At 43.7% G+C, this 24064-nt stretch overlaps 1 non-coding gene and 1 pseudogene across 1 annotated transcript; both read left to right on the top strand.

Moving 5' to 3' along the window:
• Positions 1-16781: 16781 nt before the first annotated feature.
• On the top strand, positions 16782-16855 carry TRNAE-UUC. Its single transcript has one exon. It is a non-coding gene; the product is annotated as a tRNA-Glu (tRNA).
• Positions 16856-17676: 821 nt separating this feature from the next.
• Positions 17677-21820, top strand: LOC112885652 (annotated as a pseudogene).
• The last annotated feature ends 2244 nt before the right edge of the window (positions 21821-24064 follow it).

Raw genomic sequence — 24064 nt, 5'->3', positions numbered from 1 at the left:
CACCACCAAGTCTCTTTCACTTCCTGCTTGCCTCCCCTACTCACACCAAACACTTCTGAGGCCACCTTCCGAACACATGTCGCCATCTTTAGCCACATATCATCTACATCTGCTCCTTCTTCCCAAGACCCCTCGCCTAGCATCCTCTCCTTAAACGTTTGTGCCTCTTCCCCTCTAAGATTCCACCACTTCGTTCTCGCAATCTTGGCACGTTTGTCCCGGTGGGCACGTACCCGAAAATGAAAATCCGCCACCACAAGCTTGTGTTGGGGGACAACACACTCCCCAGGTATCACCTTACAATCTAAGTAGGCACGTCTATCCTCTCTCCTAGCAAGGATAATCGATTTGGCTCGAGTATTGTCCACTATGGAAGGTCACTAGATGGGACTCCCTCTTTCTAAAGAGGGTATTCGCTAACAGCAGGTCGTAGGCCAACGCAAAATTCAAAACATCCTCCCCCCCCTCGTTCCTACTACCATACCTGAAACCCCCGTGTACTCGCTCATATCCTATATTAGTCGCACCCACATAGCCATTGAGGTCTCCTCCTATGAAGAGCTTCTCACTGATAGGCACGGTACTAACCATGCTATCAAGGTCTTCCCAGAACTGACTCTTGGAGCTCTCACTAAGACCTACCTGAGGGGCATAGGCACTGATCACATTCAGAGCCAAATCTCCAATGACCAACCGCACTAGGATAATCCGATCGCCTTGCCTCCTAACATCTACAACTCCATTCTTAAGGCTCTTATCGATCAAGATGCCTACACCATTCCTACCCGAGGTTGTCCCCGTGTACCAAAGCTTGAAGCCAGAACCCTCCACTTCCTTCATCTTCTGGCCCTTCCATTTAGTCTCCTGCATGCATAGAATATTTACACGCCTCCTAATTGCTACATCGACTAGCTCTCTTAACTTACCTGTTAGAGACTCTACGTTCCAACTACCTAGACGAATCCTAGTTGGCTCGGCTAGCTTCCTTACCCTTCGCACCCGTCGAGAGAAATGCGAAGACCCTTGCTCATTTTTCACTACACCCGGGCACAGATGTAGCGCGCCACAGAGGCTGTGACGACCCGACCCTTGCTCACTTATCATCGTACCCGGATCACGATACGACGCGCCCCTGAGGGGATGACGACCCGGCCCTTGCCCATTTAACACCACACCCGGGTTCCGATGTAGCGCGTCGCTAAGAGGGTTACGCCCCAACGAATTTCTTATGGGTTTCATTTCCATTAGAGTGGCTGATTTTTTACGCTGGTTCGCCAAACCTAACACAACCCTCCACATTTTCTCATCGCGGGCTTGGGACCGGCAACGGCAGTGTTAAGTTTGTTATAGGTTCGTAATAATAAAATGATGGTATTAACATCAAATTTATTAGAAGTTCACAATAAATGGTAGTACGTACTTAGATTGCATCGGGTTTAAAAAATCCATAGATTTAAAGGTTTGAATATTATAGAAACAAACCCGTGCCTATAAATTCAACGGATAGAACTTTTTGCCCATTAACGAACCCACGAATCTAAAAGTTGATCCAAACCCATATTCTAAATGAGTAAAAATCTATCGGATTTCAGATTTCGGATAGGCATGCCATCCCTACTCTGCGCTGCGCCGGTGCTCGAAAAGCAAGCAGGCGTAGCAGCCGCCGGAGGCCATGGACACGGTCACCATTGCCATTGGCGCCATCGCTGCCAGTTAAAGCGGCAGCGGTGCGTTGTGAAAAGATGGCGCTCATGACTCCGGAATGCACTCATGATACATGATAACATGAATGATGTATGTATGAACAGTTGCCGGATGGCTTGCACTACTACAAAAGTGCCATATATATGAACACTCAAAATGCCTTGGATGCCAGTCAAAATGTTACTAGAGATATACAAATTAGCATGCGTGTTTCTCTTCGAAGCAGCAGCTAGTAAGGCAACCATGAAACATTGGAGGAAACCAAATTACGAGCTTTCACTTGTGTAGCTGAATGCATCCACAACAGCTCGGCGAGGCATAGCATATTCTTCGTTACTCCCGGCTGTTGAAATCATTTTTTCACAATCCCTTACCCAAACCAGAGCCAACAAACACTTCTAGACAGAATGATGTATGAACGGTTGTTGGATAGCTTGTACTGCTTACAGGAGTGTTATATATGCACACAATAGCACGAGTTGAAAACCATCCAAAATGTTACCAGACATATGCAGAATAACATGTGTGTTTCTCTTCGAAGCAGCTATTAAGGGAATCGCAATACGACTGCTGGTAGCACGACAAGCATGCATGTATCCACACTGCCACTTGTTCAAATCCTTCCTATAAGCTTATTAGTAACCAGAAGTAGAGCAAACAATACCTCTTCTTCTCTGTCCGAAACTAATCTTGACAAGAGCTTCCTCTTGTTTCCTTTCTATACCATCTTAAGTTTTATTTCACAGTATTTGCAGCTATGTGAATTATTTTCAAAAGGCCCAGCTATGTGAATTATCGCTACTAATCTTCTGGCCTCGGTGTTTTACCCTATATTATCACTGTACTTGCCCGTCCCTGCATTGAACACAAATAATTTCCACCGCTGTCCTAATCTTCTGCTGGAATCAAAGTTAGCTGCATATACACATGTGCATATCTGATTTACGGCGCATTGCAAGGGACGGGAAATTTTTGCAAGATTTGGAGATACTCTAACTGTTGCTTGTGCGTCCATAATCAATTTTATTTTAATGAAATAAAATTAACTAGAAAGGCACGCGGTTTTGCCGCGCAGGGCCTGTATTTCGTGTCGTAGTATCTGTGACACCCTAAATTTCAATTTAGGAATCTAAATAAATTTTGTTAGATTTGTTGCAAGCTCGATAAGGTTTTATTTAATTTATTCTGATTTTAGAATATTTGCCATAAATTATAAATAATATACTTAGCCATAAAACAATATAAGAAAAATAGGCTTTGAGCATTCATGCTGACTTGCATTGTTTTATTGTTTGAGTTCAGATGAATTTAAATTTTTAAATTTAAATTTAAATGAATTGTGCTTGTTCCATATTTAAAAAGAAAACCATTTTCTTCTCTCTCTTGGCCCGGCCCAATCTCTCTTTCTCCCTTCCTCCCTCTTTCTTATCCTTCCTGCGCAGTCCAACCGCCAGCCCAGAAGCCCTTTTCCTGGCCCAACCCGACGCACCCCCCTCTCCTTCCCTCGCTCTCTCTCGCTGCCAGGCGGGACCCCCTGGTCGGGTCCGTCCCCTACCTCGAGCCAGACTCGGGTTTGACTCTGAGTCCGACCGAGAGGCGCGGCGCCCCAGCCCTAGGCGCGCATGCTAAGGACCCCGGGTTTCCCCACTATAAAACCAGCCGTCCGTGCTACTTGACCCATCGAAGCCACAGCCGCCGCCTCTTGCCTCACTGCAAACCCTAGCTCGCACAGCCGCCTTCTCCCGAATTCGATCGCGCCATCGTCTCGCCGTTCTGCCGCCATTCTATCGCCCTCGACCGCCGCCAGAACTTCGCCGCACGGTGAGCAACTCGCTGGCCCCCTTCTTCCTCTCTTTCTTGCTTCCTCGTGCGCCTGATTGGTCACCGGAGCACTGCCGACACCTCACCACCGCACACACCCGCCGCCGCTTTAACCTCCATCTCGACCTTCCCATCGAGTTCCCCGTCGCTCTCTGGTCCTTCCCGTGCAAGCCGCACCCAAAATGAGCCTCGGACGTCCGTTTTCAGCCAAATTCGGCGATCCCGCCGCCATGCGCTGCCGCCAGGCCCCGCCAGCGGTGCCACCGGGCCGCCCCATCTGAGCCGTCGGATCTCGATCCACGGGTTAGATCTAATCTAACCCGAGTCAACCTAGTCCCTTACCGGTCAACCCTAGCACATTTTGCATAAGAGCCCCTCTATTTTATGGAAATGAACCCACCGTCCGCTGCAGTTCAAAAGTATTTACACATAGATCATTTTTCTTCTATTTTAAACCCTACGTGTTTATAAAATATAACCTGTCGTCCCTAACCTCTTTGTTTTTATATCTAAACCCTAGATTTAAGGTTTATTTATATTTTAGCCCTTAATTTCTTCGTTCAGAGCCCTTTTTAGTTTCAAATCATTTACAAATAAGCCCCTAAAACCATGTTTTAGCCATAACTTCTCCATTTTGACTCCGTTTTCATTGATTCTTGCGCTCACACGATCCTTGTGACGTGTACAGTAGCTTTATAATCTTATTTTGTTCTATTTACATTTTTTGATGTATTATTTCTTATTTGTTGTATTTATTTGCTGTATGAACTTGTGTGGTGCGATAGACGGTGCGCAGTTCGAGGATCCGCAAGACTAAGGCGTTGTAGACATCGCTGAGCAGCAGCAACTCCTTGAGGAAGGCAAGTGGTCCTTGATTACTCTTTGGTTCTAATGATCTTAATACACACCTTTATTTTATATGCACGTATGAGTCTATAATTTGATGGATCCCAAACTAAGGATGTGCCTAGTTTCTATTGTACTTCCTTGTTTAAAATCTGGGTTGTTTACTTTATGTTGTAGCTATGCTAGTTGCTCATCTATTTAGACTTTGGTTGGTTAACTTGGAAACAATGCTACACTTATTTACTTCATGTTCTGGGATACCCTTTTTGGTGATAATTACAAGATTATTATTTTAATTGGAATATGGAGAACCAACTAGAAAAACAATGCAACCACAATACTACATGGCCTGATCTTAGCTAATTAATTAGAAACTTTAGCTTGTAATGGTCTTACCGAAAGGGCAAGAGAGGAGTGCGTTGATGGGGTATAGCTCGGTCCTCTTGAGGCTTAGATATGATCCTGGTTAAGGCATCTTCCTCATTAGGGAGGGTTATTATGATATTCAGGTATTTAGGGTTAAAACACATTAGATTCTAATATAAAGTGTGTATGTTTGATCTTGTGTTTGTGTGCTCAAATTTAAATGTAAAGGGAAAAGGGTATTTTTATAATTCTGGAAAATCTAGGTCCTTTGGTGCAAAATGGGTGAGAATGGGAGGTAAAATCAAAACATATGAAGGTTGTTTTGCAAAAAAGCAAGAACTTACTTTTAAACCACAAATAGAGGTGAAACTACCCATAGGATTCAAGTGGAGTGTAGATTTTAAATAGAATTTCTCTAAAGTTTAAAGTTTTGCCAAGTTTTAAATTAGATTCAAATCCTTAAATCTTTTGAAACTTAACCTTAAAGCAAAGTTGTAGGTCTTGTTGAGCTCTACACCTTTTCTTTTGGGCACATTTTTATTTGAGCTATGGTTTGAAAGTTAACCTAGCTTTACAGTGGAGTCCCTGTATTTTTGACAAATTGCAGCCAGGTCCTCCTTCGTCTACCTCCAGTTCTCCTCTCTCTGTTTTCTCTTTGCCCGACCCTGCTGCCCTCGCCGGCCATGTGCCCGAGCTCCAGCTGCCCGGCGCTGCTCTTCTCTGCGCCACGTGCCGCTCCAGTACCCTGCCCGCCGCTCCCCACCCCGCGCTGGCCCTCTCCCTGCTCCTCCACGTCGCGCCGCCGTCGCCCGAGCCGCCACGCGTGCCGCCGAGCTTGCCAGCAGCTACTCCACCTGCGCCGTGCTCCTCTTGGCCTTAAAGCTCGCCCAGGAGTCCCTCTCAACTTCTTTTACACACTCCACTGCACTGCATTGCCTCTCCTTTCTTCCTCCGCTCGACTACCCCCGCCGGAGCTCCGCCGCTGCCTTGGCTCGCCGTCGACAGCCGCCTCTGCCGCCTCCCACCCCCGATCCAATGCTCTAGTAGCACCGCTGCCACCCCCTGATGCTCACAAGCGCCCAATTTCACTCTCCCGCACTAGATCGACCGAACCACTACGCCGGTGAGCTCGAGCTTCCGCCGCCGCTCGGCCTCGCCGTCATCCCGATGATCTACCGCCTCTCAGTCCCAGCCAAGTGTACCATCAGCACCACATCATCTCGAGGAAGCTTCCTAGCTACTTCCCCGCCACTCTCCTACCCTCCGGCCACCGGAACGCCGCCGTCGTCCCTCGGAGCACCGCCGCCCGCCCCTATTCGCCGTCGAACCGCCGCCTCGGCCCCTCTCTTCCCTAACACCGGCCACCCCCGTGATCGCCGTGAGCCCCTGAACTTGTTCCCCCACTTTCCCCTCGCCGCCGGTGAGCCCCCTCGCCGGAATTTGATCGCCATCGATTGGCACCCCTGTGTAACCCGGCCAAGGACCTGATTGCAAGGATTCAAATCTTTCCAAGGGCCTTTCTGTAGAAAATCAGAACCCCCATCTCAAATTAGCCAACTTTGAAAATTTATAGGAAATTGTAGAAAAATCCAAAAATAGTCAAACTAGTTTTCTTGTACTTCAGAAGTTTAGCTCTACAACTTTGGTTATTAGAGTATGGTTTGAAAACAAATGCTTTTTGAGTTATTTTAAAGATTAACAAAAGGGTATCTTGAGTATAACTTTTGCATGTTACCTCTATTGCTTGTGAGTTTTGGTGTGTAGCCTGTTTAGGGAATGAATAAGATTGTGTAAAAATTTCACCTACAGTACTGAACCTTAGCTTGAATTAATTAAAACTTATGCAAATCAATCCTAAATTGGTTAAAATTTATTTACACATGTTACTAAGATTTTTATGATTAGATCTTTTTACCATGTGATGTTCTGTAATAGAGTAGTTCATAGTAATTCTTTCAAGAATTTATGATAATGCTTTGCCTAAGGTTTAAATTTAAAATTGAAATTTGAACTTAATTCAAATGCTTTAGTTTCTGTTTTCAGAAATTATGAAAAATTCATAGTAAGCTTATCTGCTAGAAGTAAGCTTACCCACAAAAATACAAGACCAAAACCTTTGTAGATTTCAAAATAAAAATCAAACGTGTTAACCTAATTCAATTAATTTAATTGATTATGATCATTGAATACCAATAGTAAGATTGAATTCAAATTTCTTGCCTTATGATGTTGTGTTTATCAATTTGTTGGATTGCAACTTTATCGTGAAATAAAATTCTTAACTAAAGAACCACCTAATTCAAACCATTGCATATCATGTGAGACTACGAGCTAGTCTCGGAACACGAGCAAGGGTTTTCTAAAAACCTAGTGAACGTCGTCAAGAATTTAACTGAAGCACCGAACCAAAGTTCGGAAGTCCTTGACATCCCTGACCCCAGCCCCGCTCAAGAAGGCAAGCCCCGGTGCATAACCCAGTATTTCAAATTATTGCACTTATAAAGTTATATATATCTATATTGTGCATTAAAGTCTAGGAGTTGTAATGAAACCCTAGATGCATGAATCTTAGTAACCTATGTATTGAGCCTGAGTCCTTGTCGAATAGATGCTTTGCTAATAGGACCGACAGAAGTTGAGTGATTTCCTATCACTCGCGCGATATAGGAGTTGAATGTTTACGATTCTGCAATCACTATAAGGATGATGGACGGGGTCATGTGCAGTATCAGGACTTGAAAGGTTACCCCGTCTGTGTTGATAAAAGTTGTTAAGGTCGCAGCGTGTGGTAGCTGTGGTTAAACATTTGAAAGTACTAGCCACATGCTGCGAAATATGGAAAGCGGTAAGCCTAGTAACCAATTGGCCCGAGGAGTGGACATACCTCCCACCACTCGTAATTTGGTTTTTTCACACGCATCGACGTGCGGGAATACGTTCCGCTCAGGGGACAGGAGTACGGTCATGTAGTCGCGCTACAGACGTATGTCCTGCACATTGGTGTGCGTATGGTCCTACTGTCGCTTATGGTGGCCCTGATCCACGAGTCGGAATGAAAGGCAAACGGTTGCTTCGGAATGATCATTGGATGTTCCAAGCGTGTGAGTTAGGTTTACCCTTGCAAGGTTTGAAATTTAATTCAGAATCGTCCGTTTCTCACGGAGATCAAGACTGCTTGCTCCTTCTGCCATATAGAGTAAGAATAATATCTATTGTTGAGATAATCTTGATGGATGCTAATCTCTATCTTGTTTTTCTAGTATAGGTGCTTACCTAGAATGGTTAATGAAACTAGAATCTGAAAGCTAAAACATGAAAATTAGATCATACTCTTTGTTGCCTTTTAGCAAAAAAAAAACCAGAGCCTCTCAATCCTTCATGGTTTCTTTATGGGCTAAGTTACCCAATCTCAGTTAAGTCTTGCTGAGTATTAGTGTACTCAGTCTTGCTAGTCTATCTTTCAGGTATGGCCGCTGAAAACCAAACGGATAGTCCAGCCTGGCCCTTCTCTGTTCCGTTTGGCTGGTCCGTGGAGTGGGGTCCGTTCCCGGGTGGCAATGACCCTCCGGAATGACACCAGGTTTCGGGCTAAACGTGGTGCCAAATCTCGCGATGTGTGTAGTCGCGCGTAAATTTTCTTCCGCTGTTACTCTGGCACAAGCTTGTATAGCTTGTGGTTTTAAAAATAATGGTTGTATAAATTTACTTTCAGTTTGAAATAGTTTGTAATAATATTTATTATGTTTGTAAATTAAAAGTTGTTCAGCTGTGGTGTGATTGTAAACTCGCCTTCGTGCGAGGTAAACCTACTTCGATCCTGTTGAACCGTGGTTGTATCGGGCGGTGACCCGACAGACCAATGGGTTGTTCCGTTTGAAGTGCGTTGAGTTAGTATCGCCTGTATAGCGATGACTAGCGCACTTGAGCCGGAATAATTCAGGCGGTTCTGCCACAGTTATGACCATTGTGGTCTGAAACTTTAGTGGATCACTGTGAGTTAGGGAATCTTTGTAAAGGTCTCGTAGTGAATCCCTGTTACTCACCTCGGAAGTGTTTAAGGGTCTTGCAAACCCGGGCATCAAGGGAAATACAAGTTGTGGGTAAAGAGTACATTCTCTGCAGAGTTTAAACTAATATATCAGCCATGCTCATGATTAAGAGTGGCTTGGACCCTCACATGATAATTGAACTTGAAGATGATCTAAATTGATATTCTTTATTTATGTTGTTGGTACTTATCTCTTTTATTTACTTAAGGGTTTAAGGTATATACTTACACTTAGTTAATGCTTGTTAAATAAAATTTGACCAACTAAAAGTGCTTATCGTAGTCAAACCATGTCAGCTATTCTTTGAAATTGGCTTTGCATGTTATATAATTTATTCCACTTACTGAGTACCAACCATAAGTGTACTCACGCTTACTTTATTAAAATCAATGCTGCTCAGAATAAGATAATTGTCCGGAGTTCCCTGAAGACTTTGAGAAGTTCTAGGCATATGTCTCCCAGTCACTTGCTTGTGAAGTTGAAGTTCCTCGGCTCGTTAAAGACGTTAAGTTGTTTACTAGGACTTTCAGTCATGTAATAAAGTAATTTAATACTATCTTTCATTATAATATTATTCTTGATATACACCTGTATCGTCTATCATAGGTGTGTGAACTTGATCCTGACGCACATATGAGATGCATTCGGTTCCTTTTTTAAAACCGGGTGTGACAGTATCGTAGTTAATATAGGCTTTAATTCATACGTAGAGTAGTTATTATTGTGTGTAAATGTACATTTTTTTAATCAACATAGGTAGGATAAATCCGTCGCTACGTTAGTTTCGCATAGGTGTCATGGAACCCTTTGCTGCACCTGATATATATTTTAGGCGCTCTGTTGTCGTGTCGCTACTATTTAAGTAGTATATTATGTTGCAAATTGAAATAGAGCTATAATATTTTGTGGCTTATGGTGAAAGTAGGGGTAAAGATATTTATTAGGGAGGGCGGAGCGTAATTAGCCGATAACTTAATGTAGTTGCGAAATGAGAAAACTTCAACTTTGAATCATGAAATTTGGCAATTAGTAGCCATGGTGGTATTTTGTTTAAGGAAGCAGGGGTTATATTAAAATATGATGAGTTATTGTGGAGGTACTATAAGAAGTGCGTTATTATGGTTTTAGGAAAATAGGATCTTCTGTTGCTGTGTTACTTTATTTATGTAAGTAGCGTCTATATTGGAAATGATGTATCCCTATGGAGCTCGTATGTTTGTTTTCTTACAAAATAGAGTCTCAGATTGTGATGGGCTAGTTGTGTAAAATGTGCAGGTTATATTTTTAAGAGTAACCTGTCATGAGGTGGAGCATGGATTGATTGTATAGGAAATTGAGGTTCGTTTTGCGAAACGCTGAATAAAAATGGGCCGCGGATTAGTTTCCTGAGTAAAAGAGGTCTATTTTGTAATATGACGAAGAGAAGGCTTGGTCTGTGGGCTTATTTTGTGAAAAATTTAAGATTTCTTTTGTGAAATAACCGAAGACGTACTACTAGTTAATTTTTAGCAGAATCCAAGTGGGGTTTGAGAAAAGAATCAATAGGGCTCTCGGATTGTGGGTTAATTTGAGCAAAGCGTGAGGGGTATTGTAGAAAATTTAAGGATTTTTATGGACTGCAGGTTGATTTCAAATAATAGAAGGGTCTTTCAAAAATAGGATTTGCACAGTCTGAACTATCCATCCGGCCGACGGGTGTGACCTCGCTCCCCGGCCATCTTTCGATGCATGAATCAGATGCGTGGGCGGCTATACTATCCCAGCCGGCAGCAGGGTGGTCATCAACACGTGGGCTATGCGTAGGGACCCCAGCTACTGGGAGATTCGAGAACAAGCGTGGGAGATTCGAGAACAAGCGTGTAGCTCAGGCCCCGTTTAGATCGCTTCCAAATTCCAAACTTTTACACTCTCTCTCCATCACATTAATTTTGAGACACATATATGGAGCAGTAAATGTATGTAAAAAAAATAACTAATTGCACAGTTCAATTGTACATCACGAGACGAATCTTTTAAGTCTAGTTAGTCCATGATTAGATAAAATTTGTCAAATACAAACGAAAACGCTACAGTAGCAAAAAGTTCCAAATGTTATAAAGATTTGCGATCTAAACGCCCCCTCAGTGGTTGGGTGCGACGGTGCTCGCCTCACCCGCCCGGGTTCGTTTCCTAGCATCGATCTGGGTGCCTCACCGGAGTTTATCCCCGTACGAAAGTCCGCAGCCTCTCATGCGTGGAGCCGTAAAAGGATTATGACGCGCTCGCTGTCTACGGAGTCACCCGATGATCTTAAAATGGATGCGGTATCTGGATCTGAGTGTAGTTGTAGGTTTGTTTGTAGATGTGTGGTGGTGTGAGTGAGGTGCGTGTAGAATAGGTGTGCGTGTATTTATGAACAGATACTACAGCTATATGTATATGAGAGGGTTCCGTCGCCTACGGAATCATCCGGTGATTTTAGGAAGAACACGGTGTCTTGGATCTAAGTATAGTTGTAGATTTATTTGTACATATATGGTGGTGTGAGTGAGATATATATAAGGTGGGTGTGCGTGCATATATGAATAGATACTATAGCTAGATGAGAGGCTTAAAATTAAAAAGCTACTGGGAGATTCCTTGACAGGAACGTCGACTTCAAGGGGCCAAGGTTTGCGTTCCTGCCGTTCCGTGCCGGCCGGAGAATGTGCCCCGGAGTAGAGTTTGGGCTCGCCACCATCGAGCTTTGGTTGGCTCAGCTTCTCTTCTGTTTCGACTGGAAGCTTCCGGGTGCCATGGCACCAGAGGACCTCGACATGAGCGAGACATCAATCAGTCCACTATCACTATTCCGGAAGGAGCCACTGCGGTTGATCCCTAGCATACATGCTCCTCTTGACCACAAAGAATCGATTGTTCATGGTGTCACTGATAAAAGGTTAAGGGCTTTGCATAGAGGACCAAATATTAGTGATTGTCAATCTTTTAGAGTTTAATAAACTTTATAGAAAAATGTGCCAACATCTAAAGCGCTAAATTAGTTGTAAAATATAGTTTTATAATATATTCATTTTATCCTTCCCTGACTGACTGACATGCAATGCCACTTAAAGTTTGCATATAAACCGCCCTTTCATTGAGCGATTAATATGGATAGCCCGACGGACCGGTAGACGATTATTTTTTGCAGACGTTCCATTTAGCTATTTATTTTTGCAAATATAAAAGGTAGAAAATATAAAATGAAGAAGAAACGCCACTATTTTGCATTTTGATATCACCAAACTCCTGGCCGAATGCCTACTCCTGTTCAAACGATGATAGATCTTTTCATTTCAGGGAGGCAAAAAATGAAGGGGACGGCTCACTTTTTATCATTTAGTCTATCTATCTATTGACCGCCTTCTACATACAAATTTTCCTTCTTTGAGTTTTCGAACACCTCTTTTGCAACTCCATTCACGATGTGTTTGGAACAAAATCTGATTTTATATTGTGTTGCATACAAAGCCACACTTTCACAGTGTTCTACGTACAAATTTCCCTTCAAATAAACTTGAAGTTTTCGAGCACCTCTTTTGCAACTCCAAAAAGCTCCAGAAAGCTCAAATATGGATCTAGACGTGAAGTTGTGGGATAATTACCCACCATTACCGTTGGTTGAAAAAACGATTATATTTTTTCTCCCGACCCCCTCCGCCTACCTCCCGCCGCGAGCCCCACTTCCCACCCGAGTGCCTCCCTCCCCTGCCACCGCCGCCGCCTCTCCCCGCCACCGCGGTTCTTCTCCGCCGCCTCTCCCATGCGCTCCACGGCTCCCCTCCACCGCCTCTCCCCCTGCACCGCCGCCTCCCTCCGCCTCCTCTCCCCCGCGCTGTCACCTCCCTTTGTGCCGCAGCGTTCCCTGCGCCGCTTCTCCCCTGCACTGCAGCACCTCCCTCCGCCTCCTCTCCCCTGCGCCGCCGCCTCCCCCTGCGCCGCCACAGCTCCCCTCTGCCGCCACGCCTCCCTCTGCTACCTCTCCCTGCGCCGCCGCCTCTCCCTGCTGCCGCGGTTCTCATGCAACGCCGCGGCTCCCTCCGCTGCCTCTCCCCTACGCCGTGCATGCGAGCCGGCAGGGCCCCTCCGGACGACGACAACATCGCCTTCCCCGTGCCCAACCCCCGGCTCGTGAACCTGCCGGCGGCGGACCTGTTGGGGCGCCTCTTCGGCGCGTCCAGCTCGGAGGACGTGAGCGTCCCCGTGCTCACGGAGCTCAAGCGCAGGTTCGACGAGGTGGAGGACTGGAGCTGCGTGGCCAACAAGGTCGCGCACACCATGCGGGATAGGATGAAGGTGCTCGAGGAGAAGACAAGCAACGATGAGGAGAAGATAAGATAGAAAAGGAAAAATAAGGGAAAAAGAGTATGGCATGTGGGTCCCACCAACAAAGTGCAACTATGGCAATACACCTTTAAAACCCTCTTTTTTAGAGCTGGGCCACCTTCCATGCCAAACACCCCATCCAGCCAGCTCCAACTCCACCCGAAGCTAGCTCCAACTGGAGTTTCAGAGCGGAGCTGCTCCAGCCAGAGCTGGAGCCATGCCAAACAGACCTTATATATGCCAATAACCAGCAGTGGCTACCCCTTTCGTGGGACGACTGCCCATTTTCCCATAACCCCATCGCCTCGAAAGGTCACACACCAACCTATATGGCTTCCGATAGTGCTGGAGATCCGTGCAAACAATTATATCCATTTGATTATCCGATCCATCACCTTGCTTGTTAGGTCGCCGCCTCCCCGCCTTGTGGCGGCTGTTGCTATTGGGCGTCCGCCGCCTCCTGCTGCCCTCGTGCTCCCGCATGTGTGACTGTGGCCGCGTGGAGCCGCCACCGCCTGCTGCCCCGTGCTCCCGCGTGTGCTGCAGCGGCCGCACAGCGCCGCCGCAGCTCCCAGCTGTCAGCTGCCCCGTCGCACGCCGCAGTGGCCCACTGCGCCGCCGCTGTCCACCGCCTGCGTCATGATTGTTGCCGCCGCCACACATGGCTCCAGCTGCCTCCACCGCACGCCGTCGTCGGAGAAGAAGCTATGAGCAATTCATTTTTTAAGAAAATTTTGATCTACATTTTGGTAAATGTTGAATCCATTTTTTTAGGAGTTGAGATAGTTTGTAAAAAATATTGATTGTATTATTTTTCAAAATGTTGATATATGTATTTCTAAAAAATGTTGACTATACTATTTTCAAATGTTGATCTATTTTCTAGAAAATGCTGAATTTAGTCTTTTGAATTGTTGAATTTAGATGTCTAATTTTGAGCTAATGGGGTTAATGAGCTTTGAAGCTATAATGTTTAACCAGCTTCCACAAGTTATATAGGAGCGCCCCTCACTCACCTTCAGCTCTTCGGAATCGCGCGCCCATCGGCAGCGGCCGCATTCCTTCCAAAAAATCAAACCAAAGGCAAAGATGATGAAAAGGAACAAAGCGAGTGCGGCATTGATCAATAATTGGTGAGAAGAATCTCTTCATGTGGACCCCATTTTAGCTAATCGTCTTGTTGATAGACCTCAAAACACACTCAAAGAGAACACCACAATTAATGTCAAATAAATCACTTTTTAGCGATGCTGGTTCGGCTGTCTGTCCCAGCGTCAGATAATAATATTTTGAAAGAAATTGGTGCTCGTAGCTTAAGAGGAGAGGGGTGAATTAGGCAATTCTAAAATCTTAGCTCAAACTAGTTAATACAAAATATAAGTTAAAACATATTATTTAAATGTGCAACTAGGGTTTAACTAGCGTAAAAACTTTATCTCAAAGAGTTTTACAGCATATAGCTAATTTTTGCAACCTATAACTAATCCTAACAAGATATTATACTAAGAATATAAATGTACACAATTTGGACATCTTGACTGCGGTTTAGACCATCTTGTATGGACTGGACTCTGTCCATGGGACCTAGAAATCCTACAAACTTAAGCTCACGAACTCATTAGTCGGATTGACTATGTTATCATACAATCACCAAAATCACAATTCTGACCTAATAAAGCCATGTTTCTTACACATTTTTTTTTAGCGAGATTGGTAGTTTCATGTATTGATATGTATGTATTCATTGTTCTCTTTAGATTATTTTATCAGCAACTAACGGTAGTGGAAAGACTTTTAGGATGAGCAAACCATTAATAAGTAGTGAAGTGTAGCTGCTGTGTGCTGCACGGACATATCTACATACTGTGACCATCGTCGTGTAGTTATAGTATATATAAAGGGAGTACATTTTGTTGAAATTTTTGTTTCCCAGGTAAATTAGTTCAGATAGGATGGTATTTTTTTATTGGGAATCTCGGGCATGTTGTTCAGTCCCTTTCAGTTTAGTCTGAATCAGAGGGTTTCTTTTCTGAACTTCTTGTATTTCCGTTCTGATAATGGAAATGGGGTAAAGAAAAAAAAGATGGTAGTTTTTATCTATTTGTATAATCCAAGCAGGCACATTAAATTACAACATGATTTCCTCTAATTAAAATTATAGTAATTTTCCTACAAGACATATCGAGACATGCATCTTAATTACCCTATTCATGTTCTTAAAATCCTTTCTGCACTTGCAGCACTAGTCCATGCAGGTGGGGTGGAATTCCCATGTCGTCCATTGAACTGTTAGCTCGATTTGCATGTTGCCCGTTGCAAGGGACACCCGCACAACAATACACAAGATGTTTCAGTATATATCGGAACATTTTCCCAGATGCCAGCCATGCTCTTCTCAGAATGTATTTGGACGCGATCACCATTTCCGGACGAGCAACAAGCCAACAACTGAACCAGCTCTCTCTTGCTTAATTGGTGGCTTCTCTGTTTCGTGACTAATATAAATCACCGGCTAGTGGATGCAGATAGCCCATGTGGTGGGGTGGAATTCCCATGTCGTCGTCCACTGAGCGGTGCTTCTCCATCGCTAGCCTCAGCTCGATTTGTATGTTGCCCGTTGCAAGGGACACAGTAGCAACAAGAATGCACAAGATGATCAAAGATTTGTCAGAACATTTTCCCAGATGCCAGCCATTCTCAGAATGTATTTGCGCTCGATCATCATTTCTGGACGAGTAACAAGCCAAACTGATCAATAAACAGCTCTCTCTTGCTTAATTGGTGGCCTCTCTGTTTCGTGACTAATATCACTGGCTAGCTACTAGTGGATGCAGATAGTTGCAGTATGGAGTGGTGTGTACTGGGAAACGCTGGAGTAGTATGGTAGTGGTGTAGTGTATATAGGAAAAGCTGGAGGGTCCAAAAAAAACAAAAAAATTAACACAGTGCTACTACAAAAACTGATTTTAATTTTGGAAGTACAGCAATAAAACACGGAGATGTTTGCAGCACGAGTAAAGCATGAAGTACTGTGTACTGCGCTGTGTTCCAAATGGCGAAAGATGAGACGGGAGGTGGCGAGAATGGACCCGCTGAATACAGCATGTCTCAGCTTCTGCTCTGCACAACTTGGTCAGGAGAGAGCTGGAGCTGTCTCGGTGTGTTTCTTGCAGTTGTTAATTTCCAGGCAGCATCTTTGACACCACAACCCCATTATGAGTTGTTTCATCTTTGAATCCCTCTAAGAAGTCTAGCAATCAGAAGTAAAATGTGTACATGTGTTCCTTTATTAAACAGATACCAGCAGTGGCGGAACGTGAGCCAATTGGAAGCAGGGGCCAATTAGTGTTAATTGAGCTAACATATTGATGTACAACTGCGCTGGTATAGCCTATCTTAAAGAAGATTTCTTGGCCAAGGGGAGCCGGTACCCCGTTTCGCCTCTACATAGGTCCGCCGGTGGGTACCTGGCCAGTTGACATTCACAGACGAACCTTACTCGCACAAAGCAACAAAGTGTTCAAAAGCAAGGTTCAAGCCAGATCTGAACGGTCAGCTTCCAAAACCATGAAACCATGAGCAGAGTTCCACAGGGCTGTCAGGTTGAGAGCAAGCGTAATTAAGAATTAATCTCGCGTAACAGTCACAACATCCATTGTCGTCTAGTCCGGTTAGGATACCTGGCTTTCACCCAGGCGACCCGGGTTCAAATCCCGGCAATGGAACTATATTTTTGAAATAGACATGTTAATATTTGTTCTTATAACTTTTGAGCGAGGCTGTTACTGTGTTAACCTCTATCTGGTTCAACAATTTATACAAATTTAATGTTTTCTTACGGCTGGTTCAACAATCAGATTTCTCCTAACTCGATTTTCCATAGGCTTATTTAAGATTTAATCTAATTTATCTTTGATTCTCACTATCCATGGCCCTACTGGGCCATACAACCCATCCATCGTTGTGGGTCGTATTGATATGTATGTATTTACTGTTCAACTTTAGATTATTTTGTCAGCAACTGACGGTCGTGGGCAGCTAAAGAAAAAAAAGGGTCGTGGAAAGACTTTTAGGATGAGCAAACCAGAAGACGCACAATTGGCATCCACATGTATACCTATCAACTTTGTTTCCTTTTGAACTGGTATCGTGAAGTGGGCACCCTATTCTCCATTAGTACGACTTTACTTTATGCTAAAGAGAACACTGATCACATGTGAAAAAAGATCATTGGAATAATATCAGCGTCGATTTTGGGGAGGAAAATATCGACGGCGAGGACGATTCGAGCATCCTCAGCAGACTTGGCGAGATCACCAGCTGAGTTATTAGTGAGAGAGAAAAAAAAAGAATACTAGTTCACATTCTCTCTCGTAAACTTGCCTACCTCTTGTTACACCGCTAGCTAGCGAGTCTTCTCTCTTCTAATTTTCTCTCAATCACATCAGATATGGTCCTAGCCAGTCGGCGAAATCGTCTGCCCTTGGACTACGAGGGCTCCAGTGTAGTTTTTCAAAAAAAAAATACAACTCTTTCTCTCCTCGCTTCTTGTTCACCAAATCACCAGCGCACCCTATCTCCACTGCTCCGCCCCACACCGCCACCTTTCTCTTGTGTCGCCGTCTCCTTTCTCCTCCACGAAGGTTCTTCCACTCCTTCCCCATCTGCCCATCTCCCTCCAGTTCCCAACGTTCTATCTATTCCCCATCCCTTCTAAATCAGCCACGGATCTATAAAATTGACCACAAATCAAGCTTGTAGTGGCTGTGTCAGATCTGCCTCCTCTTCTTCCACAGATCAAGTCAGAGATCCTCTTCTCCCTCCTCCACAAATCAAGCAGGAGCTCGTCGTCCTCCTCCAACAAAGTGTGCCTAGTCGAAGAGGGGTTGCAGTGGAAAAGCCATGCAAGCAGTTCGATCCAAGGCCGGAGAAGAAGCTGTTGAGGAGGGGACTGCCGCGAAGGAGATGTAGTTGAGGACGTCCTCGACTCCTCCCAACCACTGCTCTCCTCGTTCCCCAAAACGTCGGCAAGAAATGGTTGTCCCGATCAATATGAATTGTTTATTCGCTCAAGTCCAACAGAGTTTGGAGTTCGGTTTTCCAGCCCCATGATTCGATCTTGTCCAGCTGCCCTCACAGTGCACCACAGAGAAAACTGCACACGGTCACAGTGAGAGCAAGCAAAGAGAGGAAAGAGGAGGCCATGGAGGCTGCGGTGGTGAGCGCATCGGGCGGCGCCATGGGCTCCCTGCTTCGAAAGCTTGGTGAGCTGCTCACAGCCGAGTACAAGTTGCTCAAAGAAGATAAGGGGCAGATCATGTTCCTAAAAGCTGAGCTCGAGAGCATGTATGTCTTCCTGAAGAAGATCTCGGATTCAGAGGAGCCTGACGAGCAAGACAAGTGCTGGGCCAAGGAGGTTCGCGAGCTGTCCTATGACATCGAGGACAGCATCAGCGAGTTCATGCTCCGCGTGGAACGTGACTCCAGCAAGCCACACGGATTCAAAGGGTTCATCACCAGGAGCACCAAGTTGCTGACAACAATGAACACTAGGCATGAGATTGCAAAAGAGTTTGAAGGCCTTAAGATCCGTGTCAAGGAGGCAAGTGAGCGGCGCACGAGGTACAAGATTGACGACACTGTCCCAAAGCAAAACAACACAACCATCGATCCTCGCTTGTTGGCGCTCCATGCGGAGACGACGAGCCTTGTCGGTGTCAAGGGACCAAGAGACCAGCTGATTCAGTTGATGGATGGAGAGGGTGTGCCTGCGCATCAGCTAAAGGTGCTCTCTATTGTGGGCTTTGGAGGTCTCGGAAAGACTACGCTTGCAAATGAGATTTATCACAAGCTTGAGGAGAAGTTCCAGTCTCGAGCTTTTGTTTCTGTGTCCCAAAAACCAAACATTAGGAAGATTCTGAGAAGCATATTATCTCAAGCTGGATTTATAGCTCCTAAGGACACCAACATTGAAATGTGGGAAGAGTCTGAATTGATCATTGCACTGAAAAATTTCCTATTGGACAAGAGGTACGCGCGTCTCAAAGTAATTGTGCTCTGAGTGATTTCTGATATGAAACTTTCTTTTTTATTTTGAAGCTATTCTTCTTTAGCACCATAGTATTCTTTAGAACTTTATAATATGAGGTGTCTAGATTTGTTCTCTAGACGTTGGTTTCTTGTGGCTGACTAGTATGTGTTGTATCCTTAAATGTATAATGGATGTTTGTTAGCATTCACATTACTTGGAATCTGCATTCAATGGTTTTGTACTTTATCAGATCTGTTAAAATATTCATTATTAGCATATGAAAAACAGAGAAACCCTTATAAAATACACAAAAGGTTTAAAATTGTTATCAGAACTCTGAATATTGCTTTTCATTTCTATTCTTCAAATTGCACCCCTCCAATTAGCATTTCTTTCTCACCGCAGCCTAATTAAGTATATATGATTCAGTTTTGAGAATTGTTACTTGAAAAACAGAGCAAGGCCCATGAGCCATAGTTCGCTCAATTTTAGCACCAGACAGGTTGTTCTGACATCCCATGCCCCTTCAGTGTAGCCCACAGAAAAAAGCTACTTCATTTTTAAAAAAATAAAGAGATGAAATAGACAGTGGGGAACGATGTTCCTCAATCTTTCACTGAGTGGATGAGAAGAAAGGAGCAGAGTAGGGATAATTGTGTTTTTCTTCTTGTTGTTTTTGATCTTTAGTGATGATATACTTTCATGTCTTCATTTACTCTGTCATGATGGTTGCTACACTCCATATGTATTTACATCGCAGGTACCTCATTGTAATCGATGACATCTGGGATGCTTCTGCATGGGATATTATCAGATGTGCTCTTCCGGAGAACACGAATGGTAGCAGAGTAATAACAACTACCAGAATTGAGGCTGTGGCTAGAGCTTGCTGTAGTAATCACATTGAATGTGTTTACAAAATGAAGGCCCTTAGTGACCAAGACTCAAGAAGCTTATTCCTCAAAAGAATATTTGGTTCAGAGGATATGTGCCCTTCATATTTGAACGAAGTGTCGTCTGAAATTTTGAAAAAATGTGGTGGCTTGCCACTTGCAATTATCACAACATCTAGCCTGTTAGCCAATCAGCCAAACAAGCTTAAAAAGGAGCGGTGGGAGTATGTACGGAAGTCTCTAGGCTCCAACTTTGAAGTGAGCCCAAGCTTGGAAGGCATGAGACAAATATTGAATCTCAGCTACATAAATCTTCCTCATTATTTGAAGACTTGCATGCTATATCTTGGTATTTATCCAGAAGACTACACAATTGACAAGAATGATTTGACTAGGCAATGGGTTGCTGAAGGATTTATATGTAAAGAGCGTGGGATAGATCCAAAGGATATTGCAGAGAGCTATTTTAATGAGCTTATCAATAGAAGTATGATTCTGCCTGTAGATACAGACTATAATGGTGAGGTAATATCTTGCCGGGTACATGATATGATGCTCGATCTTATATTACATAAGTCTAGAGAAGAGAATTTCATAACTATAATCGATGATATGCAAGACATGACAGGACATCAAAACAAGATCCGCCGGATCTCGCTCAACCTGGATGATGCAACAAATGACACTGCTGACACTGCAGCGAGATCTGTCCAGCTATCCCAAATACGTACGCTAGCAAGATTTGGTACCTCCTCGCAGTTGCTCTCTTTTAAACTGTTCAAGCATCTCCGAGTTCTAGGAATTGAAATTTCAGGATGGTCCAAGTCAGATCCATCGCTAGACTTTACTGGGATACGTCACCTGTTTCAGTTAAGATTCTTAAAGATCGTAGCAGAAGGTTGCCATGTGGTGTTACCTAGTAAAATTGGGGATCTTCAGCAACTGGAAACGTTTGACATAGGAAATGGAAAAAATCCATATAAACGAACATGGCTTCCGAAACTACCATCAGATATTTTTAATTTGAGCCGGTTGTTGCATCTGGTTGTTCCTAGTCATGTAATATTACCTGATAGGATTGGTAACATGAAATCTTTGCGTACTCTTGGACGGTTTGATTTGGGCAACTCAATGGACAGCATCAAGGGTCTGAGAGAACTGACCAATCTGACAAACCTTGAAATCAGCTGTTACTACCACTACAGTAAATCTAGAGATGAGACTGCTGCGAAATGTTGGGAAGTTGTGCACGCCCTCGAAAATCTTTGCAACCTCAGACATCTACATATTTATAGTTTTAATGATCTTGTCAGAAGCTGCTTCGATGTATGGCGTTCAGTCCCAGCTTATTTCTTCCATCTGCAAAGCTTCCATGCAAAATGGGTATCGTGGTTCTCGAGGGTTCCAAAGTGGATTGGCCAGCTCCATAGCATCTATGACCTGGATCTCACTGTTCAGGAGGTGTTGGAGGATGATGTTGGAATTCTTTCACAGCTGCCCTCCCTTATCCACCTAGTTTTGCACATCCGTAGAGCTCCTGAAGCTAAGATCATCATTCCTGGAGGAAGTGGATTATTCCCTGTTCTGAAACATTTTAGAATCATCTGTGGCAGGATATCGTACCTGACCTTTGAGGCAGAGACAATGCCCAAGCTCGAAAGGCTCGAGCTATGTTTCAATGCAAAGGGATGGACAGGTACGGAGCTGTGCCTGCTGGCATCGAGCACCTACCAGGCCTCAAAGAAATCTCTGTAGATGGGGGATAGACCTGGCAGTGCTCGAATCCAACCGGAGGCTGCTGAGTCCGCGCTGAGGGACACGGCTGACATGCACCCACGACGTCCTGTAGCCAACATCAAGGTTAACAAAGGTAGAGGGTGGGTATTTGATGAGCCTGAGGAGGAGGAGGAGGAGGGGAACGGTGGGAGTAGCAGCAGCAGCACATGATCAAGGCCAAGTACAAAGTCATGCAGTTTGCCTCCTTTTATGAATCGCCAGCAGCATTACATACTCGTAGCTGGTACCACGACGTTTCAGTTGGATATTTCATTTGACGGCCATTGCTTGGGCTGTGGTTGTGGGCAGGACCATATCATGTCTCTGCTGAAGAAATCTAGACGATACACACATCTGTCGGCCGCCGACCGGCTCCAGTCTTCTCGTTTCATGTACTACTGTCAGCTAGCTGTACTGTTCGTTTGAAAGTTGTCATTATTTTCCGATGCTGCTGGTTCTGAATCAATTTTCAGCATCACAGGCCTGTGGTGTGGAATTGTTGAGTTAGGAATAATGATGGATGCTCAAGTGCTTTCTAGCTTTGATTAGTCGGTTCCATGCAAGCTACTACCTGATGAGGACCGAGTAACAAATTGTTTTGTCTCGAATTGTCTCTATTTCTTTTTCATTCTACTAGTCCTCACGGCGAGATGAACAAAGCTTCACAAATTAGGGATCCAGAATTAAAATCTATTGACGCCACTTTACAAATCACGCGGAGGCCCGGATAAAGGAATTCTCTTTTATCAAAGATAGTCACATCGTTCACGAGGAGATTAATGAAATCAATAATCACCTGACTGATGCGCTGGACCCTACGTTGGCGCAGCACTTGATAAGACGTGTGTGGGTCCGTCACGCACTGCACGAGCTCCTTTTCTTTTATATACCATGTCTTTTTTTTTTCAAAATTCAGCACTTAATATATATATATATATATATGATAGTATATATATTGGGTACGTGACCATACATAAAATACATGGACATACTTATTTTTATATACTAATAATACTACAGGTATAATGATGATATATTTAAAAAATAAGGATGCTTTTGAAATTTTTCATATGTATCCTTGTGAGTATCTTAGAATCAGTACATAAACATATTTAAAGTGAATTATAAGTATACGGACATACGCACGGTGGTATACTGATGATGAGAGTAGCTACATGCGAGTGTAGAAAAAACTCATCATATATATAGTACTAGTATATAAAAATTAGTATGTTCGCATACTGTATGTATGGTCACATACCCAACGTATATACCATTATAGATATTCTAATATGATCACGTACTTCATGTACATGCTCTTCGTTGGGTCAGATACGTCCTACGTCATGAGATACACATATGGGAGTAGCTACAAATGCGTGTAGAATGAATTTTTCCTATATATATATAGGACGGGTTTTATCTACACTCGCGTGTAGCTACTCTCACCATCAATATACCATCGTGCGTATGTTCACATACTCATTTATTATTTTGAGTATATTTATATATTTATTCTAAGATACTTTAAAGGGATATATACGAAAAATTTCAAAAGCATCCTTATTTTTTAAACATATATTATTATACCTTAATACTAGTATATAAAATTAAGTATGTCTACATACTCGGTCATATACCCAACGTATGTACCATTACAGATGGTCTAGTATGATCATATACACATCGTGCATATCTTTTATTGGGTTAGATACGACGTCCTCCATCATGAGATACATACGTAGGAGTAGCTACAAGCGCGTGTAGAATAGATTTTTCATGTATATATATATATATATATATATATTCCTTCTAGCTAAATATTGACCATTACCCTTTTCTTTGTGTATCACAGGGTACAAATGCTGATGCTGGGTCACGGGTGCACACGCACACCTGCAGATGCTGGCCGGGCATGTCTAAGCAAGATTAAAGGTCTAATTAACCTCTACCACTTTTTTACATACTCAATATATGACTCATTAGGGAAATATAAGCACTTTCCGCTGTCAGTTTGGTAAATGTCGATCATTAACTAATTACCCCCAAGCGAGTGTGCGCGGGCGCGCGCGCTGGCTTCTGATCATCTCTGTATATCTACATTCTATATACACCTGTGGTTCGGTTTTTTTTTTTAAAAAAACAGAACCGTGACGTACACCGACAATCCTCACGGTGTCATGGTATCTAATCCTTATAAGATGCAGTGGTGTGTACATCTAGGTTCCGAAACT

This window comes from Panicum hallii, chromosome 3, assembly GCF_002211085.1.
Source record: "Panicum hallii strain FIL2 chromosome 3, PHallii_v3.1, whole genome shotgun sequence".
Taxonomy (NCBI): Eukaryota; Viridiplantae; Streptophyta; class Magnoliopsida; order Poales; family Poaceae; genus Panicum; species Panicum hallii.
This window is presented reverse-complemented; position numbering and strand designations above follow the sequence as displayed.